This window comes from Pleurodeles waltl, chromosome 5 (assembly GCF_031143425.1).
Source record: "Pleurodeles waltl isolate 20211129_DDA chromosome 5, aPleWal1.hap1.20221129, whole genome shotgun sequence".
Classification (NCBI taxonomy): Eukaryota; Metazoa; Chordata; class Amphibia; order Caudata; family Salamandridae; genus Pleurodeles; species Pleurodeles waltl.
Genome location: NC_090444.1, coordinates 858,152,333 through 858,177,310, shown reverse-complemented (window position 1 = coordinate 858,177,310; position 24,978 = coordinate 858,152,333). Strand labels below are relative to the sequence as shown.

Here is a 24,978-nt window from a genome sequence, read left to right as displayed (position 1 = left end):
GGATGGGTCTTGGAGACTGCTGGATCAACTGGGTTAAACTTCTCTAAACTGATCCCACTGCGTGACTGTCTCCAATGTTGTGTATACAGAGGCACCAGACAGGGGTGCCCACCGCCTCCCCTCCTCTTTGCACTGGCCGTTGAGCCACTGGCGAAGTTCTTCTGGAAAAAGAGTGGTTGTAAATGGCAAGAAACATATTATCTCTTTGTATGCTGATGATCTCCTGGTGTACCTTGATGATGGCTCAGTGGGTGTGGCACTGGTGTATCGTTTATTGGAGGAATTTGAAATGGTCTCAGGCCTGAGAGTTAATAAATCAAAAATCTAACTCTTCCCCACTGCCCCAGATGCCCAGCAGCCCTTGGACATCATACAGGATGTGTCTTGGTCTCGTACAACATTTTAATATTTGGGTATTCAGATCTTTAGCTCTCTGGATGTCCTAGAGGAGGGGAACCTGGGTATCCCATTTTGGTGGTCCTGGAAGGTGCCTCTTATGGCCATGATATCCATGTCACAAATGGTCATGCTCCTCAGCTTACTGTATTATTTCTTCTATCTTCCGTTGAGAGTACCAGCCTCTTGGTTTAAACAAATGGACGCCGTGCTTAGAGAACTGATTTGGGATGGAGTGCATAATAGGGTACCGCTGGAGATCCTCCGGCGTTTGATCGGTGAAGGAGGTCTAGGCGCTCCGGACTTTAAACTGTATTTTTTGGCAGCGCAGCTTGAGTGGGTCATCCAATGGGTAGATGAGACTCGACAGGAAGAACTGGGACTGATAGTCAGGGTACCAAACCAGAGGGCACAGCTGGCTAAATTACTCTGCCCAGCGATACATATCCTGAGACTGGGTGTGCTGCTGATGGTGGCACCGAAATGGTGGAAGCTCTGTGTCCTGAGGATGGTGGGGACAAACTTTATGACCCCGCTCTGCTGTTGGTGGGTCTTTTGCATGGCGACCCCCTCACAGTTTTCTCAGCGGGACAGTTATCGACCTGGGTGAAAGCAGGTTTGGTGACAGTGGAAGACTGACAACAGCTGTGAGCCCTGCTCCCCCTAGAAGATTTAATGACTCAGTATAACCTACCTCCTGGACAATTCTTAACTTATAAGGCTTTGATGCGGACATTTCACAACTGTGGGACAGAGGGCAAAACGAGCTGGCGCCACACGTGGAACTACAACTGCTGCTGTCTATGGGCATTGCAACACATTTGGTGACATGGTTTTATAAGTCCCTCTCTGAGACTGTTCGCAAACCTCTGTCGACCCTTAGGCACAGGTGGGGGAGATACTGGGAGAAGAACTTTCTGACCCTGAGTGGCACAAAGTTCTGTGTTATCCCAAGAAGGTCTCCCGAAATATGCCGTTGAAATATACCCAATTTAACTATGTCCATACGACTTATCTTACACCCCTGCAGACTCCAGGTCATTTACAGCAGGGAACCGAGGAATTTCCCCAAGTGTAAGCTCTTGGATGTGGACTTCCGCCATATGACTTGGAGTTGTCCCCACTTAAGACTATTTTGGGGTAGGGTGGTTCACATGTTTAACAGATTTCTACACCACACTCTAGTCTGTACCTCAGAGGTTTGTCTTTTGGGATTATTCCCTAGGCCCAGGAAAAGGAAAGTAGGTTATAAAAACTTGGACTTAGCCCTGGAACTGGCCAGAGGAGAATAGAGCTGGCCTGGAAGTCCAGGTCGGGCCCATCAGTGGTTACATTCGTGAAAGATGCCCCTATGTGGGCGAGAGACGAGGAAACAGTGTTGCTGAGAGAGGATGCCCGACAGGTGAGGAGACATCCGATAGACTGGTTGTGGGCAGAGGTGCTAGAAACGTGGGAACATCCTGAACGGGACATGAATGGTGCTCCACATGGGCAGATTGAGCCTGACAGAATCCGAGGGGGAGAACCCTTGGAGGACCCAGGTGATGGGGAGAGTAGGTGAGAGCTGTGGGATATATGTACACCGTGTTTACTTTTGCAGGCCCCCACATCTCTCCCCTTTTCAGGCAGCTTTAGAGGCGTCTCCCCAGGGAGCTTCCCCTGGCCCTTGCTCTCTCAACTTCTCCGGACTCCCTGTGTGATGACTCCCATTACCCTAGCCTTGCCTGTAAGAACATACTACAGTTTTTTTGATGCTATGGAGCTGTGGACTCTCCCCTGATGCACTGGTGGCATGGCCTATGAGACAGTTAGATTAGGCTACGTTCTTGTTGTTTCCTGGTTTCGTTTTTCTTTCTATCTAATTTGGCCTTGGTGATCCTCTCCCCCCACACTCTTGTACAGAACATGCATGTCAGGATTGACTGGCACATGCGGGTGCATCCATGGAAGCCCCTAAGTTAATGTCTGTATAATTGTATTTCAATCCTGTTGTATTTTAAGCGCATCTACTGACCAAGAATGCATTCAAATGCACCATTCTCTGGTTATCCCCAAAATTCCACATGGGAAACCCATCTCCTAAAAACCAAAAAAACATTTTATTTTGATCAATGTAACTTAACCACACTGTTAAAAAAAAGGAAAAAAAAGAGCTCCATTAGAAATTCATGTTTCCAAAAGTTTTCAAAGAGAACACTGAACCCTGTTTAAAAATGTATTTAAATACTCTCAAGATTTGACCAGTGACACTGCAGTATCTATTAAAGTGAAATATGTAATGGATGGTCCAAATAGATTATTGATTCAGTATGGTATTTGCATAATGTACACTCTTGATGATAGCCATGCGGAGACTTCAGTGGCGTTTGTAGTCCTAAGCAGGGAGAGTTAAGAGCTGCATCCGTGAAATACTCTGAAAGGCATGAGCTCCAAATGCTGCTTTCGTATATGGTTGGCCATTTACGGTTGCATATTACTCTGCTAGACCCTCAGCGCCACTGATTTTCCTGATGCTAGCAATATCACTTTCCCTTGAGGTTTGCACTCCATGCTCCTTCAAAGTTTTTTTTAACAGAGCCATCATTATAAGAGGGTCTAATGCATAGCAAGAAGCCAAGTTCAGAGATTCCTCTGCACTCCTAAGATAGATGGCCCAATTACTGGAATTATCCGTACAATATTACTTTCAAGGACCCCCTCAAGCTGTCAGTGTTGGTCCTGCAAACGCAATGATAATACTTGACTACGTTCATTTCACATTCCATATCCATCCTTAGTATATCAAATTCCAGACGTATCTCTGCATGCCTGGTGGATCTGGGAATCTGAAATATCTTTTTATAGGCTTTTACCTGGCAGTTCTCAAGTAATGCAATAAGCCTACCAGGATAGGCGAGGGGGGCCATAGGAAATTGTTGGTAGTAGTTTTGCCTTAATGACTCTCCTAATTGTCTCTGAGGTCGGAGATTTGAGCCGATGGTGAAGTTTGGATAGGGCATAAGTAATTCTCTCCGCTTTTACTGCAAGTGCTGCTGCCTGATAGGAGGTCTTCCTCGAGTTTGATATCCAAACTGTGAGGTAGTGATACTTAGTTTTCATCTCTAGTTTTAGCAGGCCAAGGTTACAATCTATTTGATGTTTTTTAGCTTGGCGGCTAAAAATCAAAACTTTAGTTTTAGCTGCATTTGCCCTTAATGCATTCTTTTCATTATAACAGTGTAATATATTCAGGCCCCTTTTCAACCTTAACCGAGTCTGAGCAAGCAGAACCAAATAGTCAGCATACTAGATTATGGGGCGCACAATCTGACGCAGTTTCGAGGGAAATGTATTTCCCTTGAGCAACTCTACACCCAGATCGGTGTGTAAAGATTGAAAAGAGTGGGGATGATGAGACAGCCTTGCTTTAAACCTCTGTTAGCGTAGATTTTCTTTGTTGCATGCGTTTGAGATATCCTAATTCGCACCCATGTGTTAGAGTAAAGCACAGTTATTGATGCCAGAAACTTTCTAGGTATCCCCCAAGCGGCTAATTTCTTCCAAAGAATATGGAGCTCAACACCATCAAAAGCCGCACTATAATCAGTGAAACAGGCAAAAAGTGGCTGGGATGGAGACTTCTGTGCTTTGTGAACTAGGTATGAGAGGGCAAGTACATTGTCTAAAGTAGAAGAGCAGGATCTAAAGCGTGCATGGTATATGGGTATAATATTGCTTTCAGTAATCCAATTTTAAAGCTCATGTAGGAGCACCTTTGCAAAGGCCTTGCCGTCCACGTCCAATAGTACTATCAGCATATAATTTTTGGGTGGGTAATATCCCCTTTTTTATAAATTAAGTTCAATATTGACCCATTCCAGACCTCTGGGACCACAGAAAAATGTAGAGAATCATTAAATAAGAGTCAAATGCTCAGCCAAGAAATTATGGTTGTCTCTGAAGATGCTCCCTGGGAGGACATTTGGTCCTGTAGCCCCATCATGCCGAACACTGTCAAGTACGACTTGCACTGATTTGGCAGTGACATTTAGCGATCTGTTGTCAAGGACATCTAATACATGTTGCAGCCCTGTGGTGCCATGAGCATCTACATATTCTGGATCCACACAGAGTTTTTCCACATGGCTTTCCCAATCAGAGAAAGAAACCACACTATATTTCTGGCAGATGTATGTAGCAGAGTTTTGATACAGTCCCAAAATTCCCTGCTTTTCCTTGGTAACATCAATGCATGTATTTGTTTCCAGAATTCTTCTGTGTCCTTCATCTTCAGTTTCCAAATTATTTTCTTATACTCTTTCGTTGCCCGCCTTCTAAGAGCTTCCACAGCAGGGGTTTTGTATTTCCTACTTTGCGATTCTGCCTGCCTGCATACCTTTTTACAATATTGATATTCCGGGATGCTAAAAATGTATCAGCTTCTCTTCTTTTGGACCCTGATTGCCCGTGCTGCTTGGAGCTATTAAGTGCATAATGGAGTTTGTTAACCATAATTCCCCACTGGTCGGTGACCCGACTTGTCCCAATTTCAGGCTTTGGGTGACTATTGGCCTGTTTCCATAATTCATACTTGGCAGAATAGGCCGTACCCCATTTAATCCGTTTTGTCAAAGGACATAAGCTGGATAATATTTGCTTCCCATTAGCCTTGTAGGACATATGCCTTGCAGCTCTCATATCAATTTCTATTGCCACAGGATTATGATCACTTTCAGGTCTATTAGTAACATTATGACTTAGGCATCTAGCCAATAATATTGTACTTAAAAAGATGTAATCAAATGTGGAAAGAGTGTACCAGCTAGAATGTCACTGCGATAAGTCGTTCTCAGCTCAAATTCTTTGAAGAAAGTTTCTAAAATCATTCTTACAGAGTCTCCTTGGAGCCCAACCAACTGGCCCAGGTTGCGAATATTAAAGTCTCCTGCAATCATATATTTATGATTTGGGTGCTCATATAAGAATTCTTTCAATAAAGATAAAATTGATTTGACCTTTGCCTGTGTTTTGTTTCTTGACTGGGATTTATGTACAAAGTTATAATTGATACCGGCATTGGTTTATTAGTAAAGGACAGGCCATGTATGGTTATCACATGAACATCCTTTGTTGATTTCTACCAGGGGTCCACCTTGATGACTATATCTAATTTAACATATGTTGCTATTCCTCCCATATGTCTTCCAAACAGAGTGGTTATGAAGCCAGGAATGGGTAATGGCTCCACCAACCAAGTTTCCTGGCAGCAGAAAATGTCAGCATTGTTCACAAAATCCCCAATACTGGGGCTTTCAATAAAAAAAGAGGTCAGGCTGGCCACATTCCAAGTTACTAACTTGATCACACTTTTTAGGTTATTAGAAGATGAACCTTTACGGCTAAAGATGCATTTTTCCTTTTGTGGTTAAGATTGCAGGAAGCCAATCCAAGTCCCGCCGACCTAGGTCACTGAGATTGCTTCCTGCTTCTGCATGTGGGATACCTCCTATATTCCTCATCAACTGTATAGTACTTCTTTTATCCACCATCCGAGGTTTTATCACAGGAGTTCATCTCAAGGTGCTAGATGATTTCTTATCGGAGCACTATGGTTGTTTCCCCATTGATAAAACACGGGGTATCGTTCTATTTCTGGTGTGCTGATTTTTATGTCCCAGCTTACCAGCAAGCCCTCGTTTTCAAATATTCTTTCTGCGATGGTCTGATCAGTCCATGTTGTCAGTGTAGATTCTCTCTGACTAATCCATGCATAGGTGTTATAGTTTACCGAAGACAGGACCCCTCCTGTAATATTCAAAAGTGATGGTATGTTATGCAACAAACGCAGTATACTTGACCTATTGAGGATATCCCAAGGCCCTCGTAATGCATATGGCGGGATAAATATTCCTGCAGGCAGTTCAGAGTTCTTCTGGTGATTTGTAGTGTTTGTATTTAGTTTCCCATGGTGACTAGCCTCCTGTAGGAAGCTGGGGTGTGGTTGCAGTAACACACACGCTTTTTGCCTGGTTTTCAATACAACTTTGTCTGAAGTGCACTGGGTTCCTGCTAACCAGTTCCCCAGTGCCAGTGTTCCTTCCCCAAAACAAGACACCTTTTCACTTGATCCTCAAGTGGCCAGGCCCTGTAACACCTCTGTAAGTCCTTATTAATGGTACCCCAGGTACCCAGGACATGGGTACTGAAAAGGGCCCCTAAGAGTTGCAGCACGACTTGTGCCACTGTAAGGGACCCAGCACCAACCTCATGCCAGACTACCATTTCCAGCTGCACGATAGGGTGCTCCCTAAAAGTGAAATCACAACATTGCACACAGACTGTGTGCCATACCCTCTAAACACTGCATGCAGTATTTGTAAGTCACCCCTACAGCAGGCCTTACAGCCCAAAGTTAGGGTGTGTTCTATTACATCTGTGGCCATAACTGCAAGACCATATATGCGTCTGCTTATTCTTTTCTGATTCCTAGGCATAGTATGTGAACAGGGAAGACATTTTAAATACATGTTATGGACACTAGTCAATATGAGTTCCCCAGCTACATGATGACTTGTCTGAAGGTAAATATATTTGATATCAAACATTTTGTATTAATAAACCGTCACTAATTCCAGTGATCATTTACTGGTACATGCACCCAGAGGACACCTTAGAGGTGCCCCTGAAAGACCTACCTGACAGTGCGCTCACTGACTAGTTCTGGCCGGTTTCCCACCAACAGATGAGAATCTGACCCCCAGGGTGAGAACGTTCGCTCTCTGGTGGTCAGAAACAAAGTCTGTCCAGGCTGGGGCGTGGCACACCCCTTCCCACATGATGATCTGCATTCCAAGGCAGAGGACTTCAAAGAAGCACACCACCTTTAGTATGCATATCTGGCCTTCTTCAGGGGAAGGTGCCAACCATCATGCCCCAGGGCCCATCTGGCACCTTGACAGGTGGGAAAATAAGCTATGCTGGAAGTGTCACATTTCTAGGCTGGGCATAGCCTTAGGGTAGGCAGCCCGAAGTGGACACCACCTAGGAAATTCTGCCATCTTGTGTGTGATGGAATTTAGGACTTGGGACAGGGTGATGCCCACTCCCCACAGGAAATGGTCATCTAGGGGGCATAGTGACCCCAAGGGTAAGTAACCCATTGGCTATTACCTTTCACTCCCCATAACTCCCTCTAAATTGATTATTTAGGGGTCCCCCTAATATCCGGTCCTCAAATCTTCGCTGGACACAAAAGGAGAAGGGGGCCAGGAGACAGAAACAAGACGCCTCAGAACACCACCTCTGCACCTGTCAGCCCCGGACCCAGGAAAAGAAGACCGAGGGTGCCTCAACATCTCTCAGCCTTGTGAGACCTGAGCCCACTTGTTGGCTCTGTCAGACTGGACCCCGCACCCCAGTCCATGCCTGCAGATTGTTTTTGCGGGCCCCCACCTGCAACTGTGAGTAACTCCAGCACCGGACCCAACACTAGAAGACACCATTGAACCTGCATCCTACAGCCCGAGGAGGAGTGGGCTGACGATGACCCCATATGCCTGAGGATCTTAAGAGTCAAGCCACCCTATGGGGTCCCCTTGACTGACCTTCCAGTCATTCCTGCAGCAACTTTGTGACCGGTCCATTCCCCATTGAAGTGAATAGGACACCCCATTTCTAACATCCGAACGCCCCAGAGTCCCCTGAGTTGACCTGTTGGTGAGGCCTTGGACCTTGTCCCCTACTAACCTTACATCCTGGAGAACAGTCCTGTAAGTCGCTGTGAAGTGTCCGAATGCAGTACATGTTTTTTCCCCTGTTGGATAACATTACCGCACCGAAAAATTGCACTGTCAACTTTTAAAAACTCTAGAGATCTGTATCTCGAAAAGTACTTCCCTGATCTTGGTATCAAAGTTGATATAAAAGTATGTGTTATTTTTATAAATTGGTGTTGGATTTCTTTATTGAATGTGTGTTTCGCTTATACTGTATGAGTGTGTGCCTTACATGCTTAGCACTACCCTCTGATATGCCTAACTGCTCAACCACACTAGCCAAAACAAGTGCACTTGGGATGTCATTTGTGCCTCTGTGATAACCTTTGGGGCTTGCTGGGACACTCTGCACAGTGTACCTCATTTTGTTCCACTTAATAAAGAGCCAGTTTCCTACATCCCCTATCTGAATAGATGTGAATTTAGTGAGAAGAAAAGTGGATGTCATCTCATCCTTCACCAGTTTGCCATATAATAGCAGGATAGGTCATACTACTCCACCATACCTAAAGACAAAGAATTCAAGCTCCCTTTAACCCATTGGGTGCGGGCGTCGGCCACTGGCCGACGCCAGCACTACCTCCGTGGTGCGGGTCATGACCAGTGGGCGACACCAGGGAGGGGGTTAGACGCACCCGAGGATTTTTTTTTTGGCCCCCAAGGAAACCATACAACAACTTAAAAAAATATAGATCTATACAGATATATCTATCTACATGGATATATCTATAGATAGATCTATATATATATATATATATAGATCTATCTATAGATCTATATAGATATATCTATGTAGATAAATATATATATAGAGATAGATTATATATATATATATATATATATATATATATATATATATATTTAAATCACTTTTGTCAATACGTGTGTGGTTTCCCTGGGGGCTGCGATTGGCCCCCAGGAAAACCAGACCCACATATAAAAGTGATATATATATATATTTGCCACCAGTTGTCTTGCAGTTGCAGCTTGCGTCTTCAAAGCAATGCACATACTTCAACTGACGCTTTTCAACTGTAGCTTTTAGGCAGCAATAAAAAAGTCAAGTAAGTATTGTGATTATGTTTCTGCTACAAAAGGGTCAGACTTGTCTAGTGGCAGTTTTAGTGCCATAAAGAAGCGCAGAAGGTTTATATGCCTACTGCAAAGAGCAAATCTGTATTTTAAGTAAATAGCTGAGTACATTAGTAAAGTCAGCCATTACCTGCGCTATAATACCAATGAAATGTATGTGCGGGGTGGAGGGCGGCTATGGAGAGATGAAGGGCACTTTTGTTGGGTGGCAATGAGGGAATCCGAGGAGGAGGGAGTGGGAGCACCAATAATGATTGTTGGACTGGGCGCAGGAGGTGCTAAAGACTGTGACGAATGGTATGTGACAAGGTGTTTTTTGAGTGTCTTGAAAGAAAGTGCTGATTGAGGGAAGAAGCGCAGGTAAGGTGGCCTCTACTGTTGCACGTATCTCACACACACCATTGATTTTGTGACTGTCTACGTAGGCTAGTGTTTTAGAGCAACAGTTTAGCCAATAGCAGAGATGGCATCTTGATGGATGACTGCTGCCGTCACTCGGGTTATAGAGGACAGCTCTGACATAGGATCAGAGACTGAGACATTAGATACTGAGAAAGCATCTGAGGGATAGGACAATGGCGCAGACTCTGGGAGTGATTTTTCAGTCGGAGGAGTCCCATTCGATAACTCCTCTTCCAGTAAATTATGAGGGAGGTGATGAGGACAGTCCTGCTGTCCCTTCGCAAGCACAGTCAATAGTGGGTTAGCCCAACCCAGAGAGCAGGTGAATGCGACGGCAAGCAGAGAGAGAGAGTGCTCTCTTGGGAGCTCCCCAATTTAGTTCAGCCCCAAATTCCACCGCCCAAATCGTATTGTGGAGACATCAAAATGATCTATCGCAAAACAAACTGGTTTTGTAAGGCAGGCACCTGTGTTTTTGGTCCTGGGTTTGGTGGCCATATAGAGAAACACACTAAACCCAAACATTTCTGGAAACTAGACATTCAGGGGAGTCCACAGAGGTGTGACTTGTGTGGATTCCCCAAAGTTTTCTTACCCAGAATACCCTGCAAAGCTGAAATGTTGAATAAAAACTCTATTTTTCTTGCATTTCTGTCACACAAACTACAGGAATATGCTGGGATCCACAAAATTCCTACCACCCAGTGATTCCTCACCTGTCCTGATAAAAACACTACCCCACTTGAGTGCCTACACCTAGTGCCTGCGTCAGGAATGGATCACCCCAGGGTCAACAGCTGCCTCATGTAAGGACCAACATTGACCGTTGTGTGATCTATTCCTGTCGCGGGCACCAGGCCTACCCACACAAGTGAGGTACCATTTTTATCGGGAGACTTGGGGGAATGCTGGGTGGAAGGAAATTTGTGGCTCCTCTCAGATTCCAGAACTTTTTGTCACCGAAATGTGAGGAAAATGTGTTTTTTTAGCCAAATATTGAGGTTTGCAAATGATTCTGGGTAACAGAACCTGGTCAGAGCACCACAAGTCACCTCATCTTGGATTCCCCTAGGTGTCTAGTTTTCAAAAATGCCAAGGTTTGCTAGGTTTCCCTAGGTGCCGGCTGAGCTAGAGGCCAAAATCTACAGCTAGGCACTGTGCAAAAAACACATCAGATTTCAATGTAAAAATGTGATGTGTCCATGTTGCGTTTCCTGTCGCGAGCATTAGGCCTACCCACGCAAGTGAGGTACCATTTTTATCGGGAGACTTGGGGGAACAGAGAATAGCAAAACAAGTGTTATTGCCCCTTGTCTTTCTCTACATTTTTTGCTTCCAAATGTAAGACAGTGTGTAAAAAATACGTCTATTTGAGAAATGGCCTGTAATTCACATGCTAGTATGGGCACCCCGCAATTCAGAGATGTGCAAATAACCACTGCTTCTCAACACCTTATCTTATGCCCATTTTGGAAATACAAAGGTTTGCTTGATACCTATTTTTCACTCTTTATATTTCAGCAAATGAATTGCTTTATACCCGGTATAGATTGAAAACCCATTGCAAGGTGCACCTCATTTATTGGCTCTGGGTACCTAGGGATCTTGATGAACCTACAAGCCCTATATATCCTCGCAACCGGAAGAGTCCAGCACACGTAACGGTATATTGCTTTAAAAAAATCTGACATTGCAGGAAAAAGTTAGAGTAAAACGTGGAGAAAAATTGCTGTTTTTTTCAGCTCACTTTCAATATTTTTTTATTTCAGCTGTTATTTTCTGTAGGAAAACCTTGTAGGATCTACACAAATCACCCCTTGCTGAATTCTGAATTTTGTCTACTTTACAGAAATGTTTAGCTTTCCGGGATCCAGCATTGGTTTCACACCCATTCCTGTCATTAACTGGAAGGAGGCTGAAAGCACCAAAAATAGTAAAAATGGGGTATGTCCCAGTAAAGTGCCAAAATTGTGTTGAAAATGTGGTTTTCCGATTCAAGTCTGCCCGTTCCTGAAAGGTGGGAAGATGGTGATTTTAGCACCAGAAAGCCCTTGTTGGTGCCATTTTCAGGGGAAAAACCACAAGCTGCCTTCGGCAGCCCTTTTTTCCCATTTAAAAAAAAACAATTCACTGTATTTTGGCTAATTTCTTGGTCTCCTCCAGGGGAAACCACAAACTCTGGGTACCATTAGAATCCCTAGGATGTTGGGAAAAAAGGACACAAATTTGGCATGGATAGCTTATGTGGACAAAAAGTTATGAAGGCTTAAGCGCGCACTACCCCAAATAGCCAAAAAAGGTCTCAGCGGGGGGAGGCCCAGCAGCTAAGAGGTTAAAATTTAGTTTAAAGTCAGACTAAGTGTAATGGGTTATGGGCATGGCAACAGGTCGACCAACTAGATCCAACATTACTAAATAAGTGTTACTTTCACTTTCTTAGGCATGTCCATATTGGATAGCCTTTGTCTTTGTCAGTCTAAATGGCAGATTTAAAAAAATATTTTGATGATTTTTGCCTGCTTCCATAATGCATATTCGTGGCTCACCCTTCACCCCTCACTTCTTCTTAGCCCTCCCAGATGCAGATTTCTAGAGCCGGGCCTGCAAACCATTGGTAAGCAGTAGGCATGTTCTAAACCCACCGTACCCAAAAGAATAAAACTGCTACTCTGTCAAGATGAATGACGATCTCCACTGGCTGTGAGCACGGCAAGTGGAGATCGTCGGCCATCTTAAAACAGCTGTTTGCAGAGTGTACTTAGTATTTTTTTCTGAATCATAGCAGTCCAGAGCCCATTTGTGTCCTGTGAGTTGTGTTGCAATGTGTTGTTTTATTTGTGAAACTCTTCAGGGCTGTTACCTCTCAGTGGAAAACAGCATGAGGCCGCTCAAGCTCATCTTGTGGAGGTTCAGGGAAGTCTGTGCTGTGGGCACACCCTTGGACAAGAAAAGAGATCTAAGGGCCAGATGTAGGTAAGTACAATTTTGCGACTTGCAATTTGTGAGTCATACCGACTCGCAAATTGCAACTCGCAAAAGTGCATGCAGAAAGGTGTCTCAGACACCTTCTGCTACTCGCTATGGGGTCGCAAAGACCCACCTCTGAATATTAATGCACACACATGGATGGTGGCCTACTGGAGACAGCAGACCTCCATGTCTGTGACTGCTTTTTTAATAAAGCAGTTTTTTTTTTTCTTTTTGCAGCCCGTTTTCCTTAAAGGAAAACGAGTTTCAAAAAGAAAAACTTCCGAAACCATTTGATTTCGGTTTTTTCACAGTAGGCAGTGGTCCATAGGACCACTGCCTGCTCTGAAAAAACATTTTTTTCGTTATTCACAAAGGGGAAGGGGTCCCATGTGAATGAGTTACCACCCACTTCAAGTGGGTGGTAACTGCGAGTTGGTTTGCGACTGCATTCGCGGTCACAAAGCAACTCAGCATGGCGATGCAGTCGCAAATAGGAAGGGAACACCCCTTCCTATTTGCGAGTCACAGCCTCAAATTGCGAGTCGGTACCGACTCGCAATTTGAGGTTGTGCATCGCGTTCGGCCTTTTGCACGTCGCAAACTGCGTTTTTCGCAGTTTGTGACGTGCAAAAGGCTTTCTACATCTGGCCCTCAATACTTCCACAGTGTTAAGATGGCTGACGAGTTGTACTTGCTGTCAGTACTAGGAAATTGAGAATGTTAGCCACTGTAAAGCAACACACTTTGCATTATGTATCCGGCTTTGATCACTAAAATATCGAATCCTGTGAGCTAATCTCACTGCATGCTTTTTAGATTTTACCTGCACAGTGCTTGCGTTGTGCTTGTAAAATCTGTTGTATTTGATATCAATCTTAAATGGGACTTATATCCCTCTCTTACTTTTTTATTGGTTTGTGTGCTTGCCATTTATTTTCCTTCTGTTTCTATTGATTGAAGCATACTATTTCCTTTTGCTCCTTGTGTCATCAGTGTCCCAACGCTCAAGTACTGTTTCTATCGGCTTTTGTGGAACTTTTTACGTTTTGCTTGCGCGGTCCCTGTTTACTCATCTCCCCATCGTGCTTGTTTTAATTGAGTTACATTGTTTTCAGCCCGAGTTGGAAAATACCGTAACTGACTACTAAAGGGAGCACTTGCGTCAACTAAGCATTTCCTGTGTCCACTGCTGTACCATTCACAGATGCCATAATCAAGCAAGTAAATAACTAGAATTATTTTCAGAAAAAAAGCGTACTCTAAATCACTCACACAACCCAAGCATTGGCACATGAAGTCAGATTCTCAGACTTCAAATGCTTTTCTTTGCCTTAGCCTTGAAAACGAAAGCCTTGCTTTGGTTTGTCCAGATTTATCTATTTTGGTGTTTTCTTAAGCACAGTGACCTCTTACTACTTAAAAGCGCTTTGGGGCGCAGACCCATGGTTCATTCAGCCTTGATGGGTGGGTAAGTTGTGAGGATGGGTAACTTCGTCTTACGTCAGGTTGGGTGGAGACCCAATGGGACACAAGCCAGATGCCAAAGCTCGCATTCCTAGTCGTGTGGTTAATGGTGCCTTTTAATAAACCTGAGTATGCAGCGCAGCCGCTTGCACCCGATGCCTGTGGGATAACAGTGTCCACTGTAGTGTCTGTCACTGCTGACACCAATGACCCCAAATAAATACTCGGCACACAGGCTTGTGGTTTTATGCGTCGCATGACCTTAGGCTGCAGTTATTTGACACTCGACCTCGCTGTATTACCGATCGTGCCGTATACTGCCACACCCCGAGCCACGCCCTTTATTTAAGAGCTCGTACCTCGTGATCTCGGGTGTACAACAACAGGCGGTCACAGCAGGGGGATAATACAGATGGAATAGGGGGTTGCTTTCACCCCTACAATCTGGGTCACGATGGTAGTGTCCGACGACCAGTTCCGTCACTGGTTCGCGACACTACATCCACGAGCCATGCTGCACCCACGTGCCCTAAAGCACACGTGTCCATTTTCTCCTAAACACCAACTGCAGGCCTTTTGTTTCCAAGCAGGAGACATTCCTAAATGATCAGTCGAACATGGGAAAGAGGCGAGCGTTAAAATCCTGAACAGTAAGCAATAGGACACACACCGAAAGTCTTATTTTTTCTCATTTCCCACGTAGGATCATTTGGAAGATGTGATTTACTTTAATCAGCAACACAATTTCTTGTAGTATTAATCATGAACTGCCACAACATAAAAACATGCTGGTATAAAAGGAGGCGACACATTAAATGAAGAAAAGGCTAAACACACAACACAGCAAAATGAATGTATTTTATATGGCTCCCTGTAATTTAAACACCCAGACATTTCTAGCAACCTTAGTTCGCTGAATGTTGTAGTTTGTTTTAACCCTTTTGATCAGACGTAGCCTTGCATAATCGTTTTCTCAAAATGTACTATGTTTTCCATATACAGTTGTGTTTAATACTTTTTGTTCATTGCACAAATAACATCATTAAATGTTCCTATAGTATCCGTGGTTAACAATTGCAGGGTATTAAACCAACACACGCAGTAAAACAAACCATGCCAGACAGCACATATAACTTTCCAGAGGTTGACTCCTAAATCGTTGTTCAGCTGTTGGTTGCTGCACCTGCGCATTGTTTGCTGTAGCCTTTTGTCTGCACCCATCAACTTCATCTATATTAACTATTCATAGAAAATCCTATTTCAGCAGTAGTTTTTTCAACAGTCCACCCCAAGTTCTGAAGAAGTCTTAACATTTTACATTGGATCTTAGCGAGACACGTACACAATAAGTGAGAACTGTACTTCTCTGCTGATTTAACAGTGGAAGAGGTGAAACTCCACCCTCCAGTGCCTGTAGTACAGTGGCCTTCAAACTGTTTATTGCCACGCCACCTCTTGAGTAAAAACAATTTCACCAGGGCCTCAAGACCAACAACATTTTTTCACAATAATTCTCTAAACTTGGAAGTTCTGAATATACTTAATAGTTCAAATGTTACAGTGGTATTCAGTTACCCCTTTGAAACATGCCACCAAATATACAATTGCCAACATGCTATAGGCAGCCTTGTCTCCCTACAGTGTATCAGTGTCCACAGTGTGATCCTTTATCAGAAATTGGGGGATAGGGACATTGAGAGATTTTTGTCCCCCCCCTCCTCTGCACCCCTCCTCCACCCCCCTCCCTCCTTTCCCTGATGCCACACCTGGTGAGAGCGCTGAGATCCCTACTCTGTCACTGTGTTAAAACATCTAGGTAATAGTGGTGCACAATTTGCCACATAATATACCTTTCACTGCACAACGTGCTACACAATTGCCACTCCTGTGCTTTATAATTTAGTCAGTTCTAGGTCATAATTTGGTCTTCTACTGCTTAAAGAGCACACTTGAGCACATTAAAGATTTTTACCTTGTAGATGGTAAGAGGATTCCTCTTTTTGCATCCTTTATAACCAAAATTGAAAAAAAAGCAATTACATGATCCTTGAATATAGGGACTAAACCAAGGCCCGACATGTGTTCAAAATCAATATTCTTAATGGTAGTGTTTAATCAAGAAGAACAGCTGTACCAAAAACCAGGATGTATACTCAGACAGGTAGATCCTGAGGAAATAACAGTATAATTTTAAAACTGACTGTAAACTGGTGCTTTCTGGAGGTAAGGTCAATCTTCTACATGAACTAAACACCTACATTGTATTTGGCTTTGCCCCTGTCTCTGTATGTGTACGTATTTCTCTGTGCTTCATTGGCTGGGTGTAGTAAAGTGCATCTTTTGACATGGTGATGCCCCACCCCTCCCCTTCCTGCTTTTTGCCTGGTTTCCGATGCAGTTTCAACTGAAAGTGCACTGGGTTCCTGCTAAACAGGCCCCCCAGTGCCAAAGCTCTTTCTCCCTAAACTGTACAGTCGTTTTTCTTAATTGGCAAACTTTTAACCACTGTAAGTCCTTAGTAAATGGCACCCCTGGTACCTAGGGCAAGGGGTACTAAAAGAAAGCCCCTGACAGCTGCAGCGCAAATTGTGGCACCCACAGGGACCCTCTCACTAAGTGCACACAGTGCTGCTTTCACAGGCTGCATGTCTTGGTGCAGCACTAAAATGAAAACACAACATGGCACAGAGCCTGTGTGCCCTGTCCCCTTTACACTGCATGTAATATATGTGAGACACCCTAAAGGCAGGATGCATTATATTACATGTAAGGGCATACCTACATGAGCAGATATGCCCCTTCTGTGTCTTTGTCGATTATCAGACATAGTAAGTGACTCAAGAAAGCCATTTTAAGTACAAGTGGTAGACACTGGTCATTACGAGTTCCCCAGCTATAAGATGGCTTCACTGAAGATAGGGGTGTTTGGTATCAAACTTCTCGTATTAATAAACCCTCACTGAATCCAGTGATGGATTTATTAATACATGCACTCCGAGGGCACCTTAGAGGTGCCCCCCGAAAACCTACCAACTCCTACCCTGGACACTGACTGGTCAAAACCAGTGCAACCCCCTTAGAGTTCTGCCCCCCTGAGGCTAAAGGCAATGTTCTTGAGGGCTCAGAACAAAGGCCTGCTCTCGGCGGAGGTCCTAACACCTCATCTAGCCAGGATGGGCATTTTAGGGTGGGGAGCTTCAAAGGCCTTGCCACCTTTGAAATGCGACCCAGGCCTCTGCAAATGGTAGAGAAGGCCGACCCCCAGTTCCTGACGCCACTTTTGGTGACAGGATTGCGGTAAAATTAGGCAGATTTGGAGGTGTGCCCACGTCATGCCAGACCCATACCTAAGATGGGCGAGCTGAAGTGGACGCTACCTTTTAAATTCCTCCATCTTGTTTGAAAGGAATGTTGGCACCTAAGGTTAGGGCTATGCCCACTTCCCAACAGAAGTGGTCAGAAAAAGGGTGTAGTCACCTTAAAGGTGAGTAGCCCATTGGCTACCACCTGACACTCACTGTAATGCCTCTTAATTCAGTATTTAAGTGGCACCCCTGAACCCTAGAACTCAGATTCCTGATGACCTTAAAAGAGTTGGACACTACAGAGTCAGACCAGCAGAGAAGACTACAGACACCGGCCAACTTGGCCCCAGCCCTACCAGCCCTCAACGATCCTGCGCCAAAAGACGACCTTTCCTGCAGCCCAGCAACCTCCAAAGCTTTGGGAGGGCTGGCTGTCTTTAAAAGAGAGCAAGCTCTCCCAAGAACAGCAGGCCTGTTCAAGAAGAAACCAACTTTTAAAGAAAAGAACTCTGCCCTGAGGAACTGCGAAAAACGCCTCTGGACCCACCTCTGCACCAGACGCTCATGGCCTGAGTCCCAAGTGGCCCACCGGTCCTGTTAAGGTTCCCCGGCAATTCTGAGTCCACCGTGGACTGACCCCTGCTGGACTCTGCCTCAAGGCATGCACGCTCAACCCGAAGACTCCCCCTAACAGCGACCTGCGTGGTAAGCTGTTCCCGATGACAAAAGACACTCCTGCACCCACCTCCCCAACCCCCTGGGCCTTGGGGAGCTGTGTTCCTAGATCCCCTAGCATCAGAATGTACCTGGGCAGGTGTGGGTTTTCTTCATTCAGCCTCCTGGCCCAAGCCTGCAGCCTTTCTCTAAAAGTGATCTCCTCCATTTGTAAACGTGAGGCACCTGATGCTGTGTTGGCAATCTGCACCTGGCCGCCCCTGTGTCACTAACGGTGTAAGTTTGGTGCTGCTTTGCGGCTCCTCTTGTACGTACCTCAGCCCCAGGAGATAGACCTCTGACACCCCCTTACCTGTGAGCACGTCTTCGGTTACCCCCATTCTCCATTGGTTAACACTGGGCACTCAGCTCTGAATTTGACCTCTGCCTCTGTGCCGGTGTGAGTGCACGCTTGGTACTGATTTGAACCTTGCATGGTGTTAGCCTAAAACCCTGAAGACTGGATTTGTAAGTCGCCTACTTACCTGCAAAACTGCATTCTTGTTTTCCTCCCATACGTTAACATTGCTGAACTGAAAAATTGCATGGAGAGTTGATTTTTCAAAGTGTTTATGCTTGAAAATGTACTCATCTGATTACGAAGTTCTTGAGTTTGAAACATATATAAAAATAAATGTTATTTTTCTAAATTTGTCTATGATTTTTTTTTTGAGTACGTGTCTCATTTATTGCCTCTGCGAGTACCACAAATTCTTAGCACTGCCCTCTGCTGACCCTAACTGCTTGCCCACAGTACCAAAAAGTAGAACATTAGTCCTGTCTACTTTTGCCTCTGCAATACCCAATTGGGGATCCACTGGACTCTCTGCACAGTGTACTTCATTTTAGTGCACTGTAGAGAGAGCCAGCTTCCTACACTGTGTACTCATCCAATCTTTGATATATTCATCTCTCTTTTCCATTGCTTTGGCAGTCCACTTTCTCTATTTGCACCTTCTCTTTTGGTACCTAACGTGAGACATTTTCCCTGATTTTTTGTTGTAAAAAAGAAAACCACACTGCTGTTCCCCACTAACCATGATACTGTACAGTGCGTCTGCAATCCAAAGGGGGCTTCCAAAGCCTCCTCAACTCTCCAGGTAGCTGTGGATAAATTGGGGTGAGGTTAAATCAGAGTACAATACAACAAGTATTACTGTATCTATAAAGCTATGGATTGTCTAGCTAATGGTGGATGGTATTTTTTGAAAAGGCACTCCACCTTAATAATGCCAAATCAAATATGCGTTTACAAATTCAGTGATAAAGTAGGGGATAGTTCGCTCTGTAGGTCATTACTATGGTGGTCATTATGACATTGTCAGTCTATTCTGAAGACCGCCGTGGTGACGGCCACCAACAGACCACCTCGAAGGCGGTAATCTGCCTGCCAGATTATGACACACAAACACAAAACTGGCAGAAACCAGTCACAACCACAAGTCCGCCAGATCCAACAAAGGCGAAAAACTGTTGAATCCACCACCCTCACAGCTACGCCAGCAATATACCGCCCTCCAAATAATGACCCATGAATCACCACAGCGGCATTCAACGGTGGTCAGCCATTGGCGGTGCACACTGCTGCGGCGGAATTGGGCACCCTACAGCATTAGAAGGCAACATTGGCCAGAACAAAAAACCCACACCTGACACATATATACACACCCATCAACAGCACTATAAAACACCCCCCCACATAACCCACAATCCTTTGCAAACACGAAAAGGCTGCAACATCTTCCCAGGCCAATCCCTTAGAGAACTGCTCACACATCTACCTGTACGTCCATCACACATCACGTACCCTACTACAAAACTGAACACCCTCTGCACAACACACAATAGGCATTTCCCCACAAACGCACCCCGTTTCACTGATGAGGAGTTGCGGGTGATGGTGGAGGAAATCGTCAGGGTAGAGCCACAGCTGTTTGTCGCACAGGTCCAGCAGATCTCCATTGCCAGGAAGATGGAGCTATGGCGGAGGATCGTGGAAAGGGTAAGCTCCGTGGGACAATATCCACGCACAGGGGACGACAACTGTAAGAGGTGGAACAACCTACGGGGGAAGGTGTGTTCCATTGCATCAAGATACCAGGTCGCCATCATGAGGACTGGCTGTGGACACCCACCTCCTCCCCCACAGTTGGCAGCATGGGAGGAACAAGTCTTGGCAATCCTGCATCCTGAGAGCCTCACTGGAGTCACTGGAGGGCTGGACACTGGTAAGTCACCATTACTAACCTACGTCCACTGATACCTGCATGCCATGTCACCCCCTCACCCTTACTCCTTACATCCCACTCCATCCCACACAGTGCACCACCCCAATGGCCACACTTAAATGTGTACCCCTGCATGCCCTACCCACTGCAAGCGCACTCCTCCCAGCTCTGCAAGCACACCCACCAGCAATGCATGGACAGCATGTAGAACTACCAGTCCCACAATCCATCACCATACACTACCAAAGGTGGGAGGACAACACCAAACCCATAGGGAAAGATAGAATGCGGAATATGTGACAGTCAATGACCCCAACAAATCACTTACATCCCCACAGGTGCCACAGCAAGTGTCAATGGCGACCAGGTGCCACGGCAACCCAGGCCTCCACCAGAAAATGCCCTCAGTGATGACAGCAACTCTGGATGTCCCGAGCTGGATGAACTCCCTGGCCCATCTGGGACCATAGGTCAGTCCGCTTCCACATCCCACAATCAGTCCCCCCCCCCCTCCAGACTCCAACACCACAGCAGCCACTCAAGGACCCAAGTCCCCTGTCCCCAAGACATGTCGATCAATAGTGTGCCCACCTGTATAGGGACCTGAGTCGACACCACACAGGCAAGACGGTGAAGGTCCTGGTGTAAGTGGGAGTGGGCACACCGTTCAGGGGACACAGGAGGGCCAGTGGGAGGTGAGTTGTGCACCAGAGGGAGGCCAGGCCCAGGTAACCGACTGCCCAGAAGGCATTCGCACATGTCTGGGGGCATACCAAAAATCCCAGGACAGGATGGGCCAAGTGATCACCATCATGCAGGAGAACCAGCAGCTGCAGGGGGTACACCACCAGGAGGTCATGCAGCAGCAGCAGGGCCTAAATACCAACATGGCATCCATTGTAGGGGTGCAGGGTGACATGGCCAACACCATGCGGGAGAAAAGAGCACACCAGTGGCCCACTTCCACTAGCCAGTCCACTCAATAGCCATCAACATCTGCTGCATCTAGTGGACAGGACCACCGGCCACAAGATCCACAGGTCACCAGCAACCCTCCCCTGCCACGAAAGAACCACCCGCGAATGTTACCTGCGACCCAGACAGACACCAGAGACTGTTACCAAGACCACCGCAGGAAATGAGCCCCTCCAGAATGCCCCCCTTGTGTTCCACTGAGTCATCTTGTTGACTTTGGACTGCCATTGCTCTTCTTCCTATGGTCCCATGGACACTGGACCTGTGCTACAAACCAACTGGGACAGTACACTGAACTTTACTTCAACCATCACCCCACTCTATTTTACTATCCGTTCATCATTAGCACTTCAAAAAACACCCTTGAACACAACTGGAGTATTAGTGCTTTATCACACAGAAATGTGCAATGTATTGGACTGTATTATCTTGTGCAAATGTCCTGTAATGTGTGAATCCATCCAATAAATGTGTTTAAGCAGTCTGTAGTCATCACATCAGTACACAGTTGTGACCACACCAACATCTGCAAAAAGGGAAGGCATGGGTGACAGTCAATTGAAATGTAAAGGCAGTGATTGGCACAACACAGCTGGCACACAGCACTTTACTAAAATAGAGAGATGAACAGATCAATTGTCTTACCTGAGTGTCATTGGAAGTACTGCTGTATGAGATGTGCCCTGTTGTCCACATCCTCCTCCTCACTGTCTTCAGTGTCCTCTGCTGCCACAGGTGCATTGTCTTCCACCCTCTTCCTGCAGATAGAGCACATGGCTCCCCCCTCTTCCTGCAGATAGGGCACATGGCGTCTGGGGGCCAAATTGTGCAGCATGCAGCAGACCACCACAATCTGGCAGACCTTCTTAGGGGCGTAGCATAGGGGCCCACCTGTTAAATGGAGGCACCTGAACCTGGCTTTCAGTAGACCAAATGTGCGTTCTACAACCCTCCTGGTACGGCCATGTCCCTCATTGTACTGATTTTCAGCCCCAGTTCTCAGATTCCTAATGGGGTCAACAGCCAGGACAGGTTTGGGTAGCCGGAGTCGCCTGGAAGAAGTGTGAGACACACATTATCCATGTACGGTGGCATGGAGTAGAACTCTAGTTGGCATAAACTGACTTACATTGTGTGAAGCCTCAAGCTCACCTATGAGCCACACTCTGTGCCTCTGTAGTCGTGCCATCACCCGTGGGATGCTGCTATTCCTCAATACATAGGCATCATGCACATATCCAGGAAATTTGGAAGTGACCTGGGATATGTATTGATCAGCAGGGCCCACCATCTGGACATTTATTGAGTGGTAACTCTTCCTAATCCTGTAGACCTGCTCATTTGCCCTGGGGGGTACCATGGCAATATGGTCCTGTCAATGGCCCCAGTCAAATGTGGTCTGTGTCCCATGACGTAGAATCCAGCTTTCACTGTGGGCAAATCTTCAACCTGGGGAAATGAGATGTATCTGCTATGTGTTTGAGCAAGGCAGCCTAAACCCTTCCAAGCACAATCGAAAAATTGGCTGTGACATTCCTGCAGCCAAACCCACTGTCACCTGGAATTAACCACTTGCCAGGAAGTGGAGCACTGAGAGTAGCTGTACTAGAGGGGGAATTGCTATAGTGCTACGGATAGCAGGAATTAGATCAGGCACCAATTGTTCACATAGCTCAGTAATTGTGGGCCTGTTCTGACGATTTGTGAGTATGATGTGCCGGTCCTCTAGTGTAGCCAAACCCACAAGGGGTCTGTACACAGGTGCTGGCCTTCTCCTCCTCCTTATCCTCCACAGTGGTTGGTATCTAAGTGAGCCAAAATTAAAATGTGTGTGACTACAGGAAGCATGGACACACAATATCACAGTATACAGAGCATGTATGTTTGTAGGAGACTGGAATTGTATAGGTGTGTACAATCTATACCAATGACTGTCAGGGAAACTATTGCCAGTGTTGTTAAGTTCTTCCCTCAGCAAAAAACGATTCCCCTTTCCCTTGTACCCACATTGGTTGCAGTGGCGTCCTCACTCCTGGTGGCTCTTGTGGAGGCTGTTCTTAGAACTAGCTTCTTCATGTTTAACTGCCGCTCAAGATGGTGGCCGCAAATCTTTGTGAAGTCCGCGCTATAGTGTTTCTATCTTAGTCTTGTGCTGAATCTTCCCTCCAGCAGTTTCTCTCTGGGAGCTGTGCACTTCAACTATCATCCTGAGGAGAATGAGGAGTGTTCCTCAGGTGCTTAGTTTCATAGAGAATTCTTCCAGTTTTGAGTAATTAGTTGTTTTTCTTGTTACTGTGTGCACACCAGCTACTTTTTCCCTTCTGGGGAAGCTGAATTTCTTTCTTGTTCTAACAACTGGCTATCGGATTTCTGAGGAGAATTCATTTTCGCTTAACAGAATGTCAAGCAACTGTAGTAAGGAATCCTTTTGTTTGATTTCCAGACTTGCCAATATATATATATATATATATGTACATATATTTTCAAAAACTCTTCGACTTGCAGACTTGCCAGTCTTAGAGACAACCTCAGTGCTCAGACTAATTCCTAGAGACTGTGATTGAGAAAACTGAACCTTGAGCAGGAGTTTTCATTTCCTGTAAAAAACATTAGTTGATTGTATATTTGTGAACCTTTGAACTGTTCTCCAGAGAACCTTGGATACCTCTGACTCCTGGAGAAAAGAAGATATTAAGTTAACATTGTTCTCTTAAATAGAGGCTAGACTCTCAAAAGATCCAGGTTAGGAGAACAATAGAATTGGGTGAATGTGAATGGCTGAACAGTTTAATGAGCAGTAGGAATGTACTTATCTATGCTGTTATCACCCGACTGCAGGTCCTTCTTTTAAAGAAATCCCAATAAGAAGAAAAGTGCAGGTTACAGAAGCACTCACTGAATATCCTATCTTCAAGTGGGAAACACAGGCTGGAACTGGATCTGGAGGCGGTCTCTCTTTTTCTATTCCCAGTTCCCTTTCCCCCTAGCGGATGTAGGGTTCAGATAATCAGTAAAATCTGAGCACGCATCTGTTGGAGTGAGTTGGGTAAAAGGCATCAGCTCCTGTGGAAGTTTGATTTAATGGGTAATCTCCTGACAGTGACGCATATAAATTAGTCCAACATGAGTACTAGCATTAGGAAATGGCAACCGTTTGTCCTTTATGCAGGGATAGGTGGAAGTGACCTCACTCCGCCGGCTTTTGGTGTCACGGCGGAAGGTGGTCTTCACCGCCGTGCAACTCCTAATTGGCTAACATGGAGCTCTATGGAGTATAGGAACCATTGCTAATCAGCGCCGGTGGTGACTGTGTGCACCGCCACGGACATGAGTGCCATTTTTTCTGTGCCACTTCACTTGATTCCTGACTCTCTACGGTTTAACATCTCCACTGCGTGTGCTGATGTGGTCTGTGTCTGGAACCTGCGATGGCCAATGCTACAGGGGAGAGGGCCCTGTAAGAGGCTGGCCTGGCGTATAGTGGGTACCTTGTGGTACTTACACCTTGTGCCAGGTCCAGTTATCCCTTATTAGTAGTGTTCTAGCAGCTTAGGCTGATAGAGGTAGCTATAGCAGAGCAGCTTAGGCTGAACTAGGAGAAATGCAAAGCTCCTACTATACCACTTATATCATATAGCACTATAACATAAGAAACACAATACTCAGAGTTACTAAAAA

At 45.5% G+C, this 24,978-nt stretch overlaps 1 protein-coding gene across 1 annotated transcript in view; it reads left to right on the top strand.

Annotated features, from left to right (window-relative positions):
* Positions 1-24,978, top strand: part of LYST (lysosomal trafficking regulator) — a 2,674,875-nt gene that overhangs the window by 991,342 nt on the left and 1,658,555 nt on the right.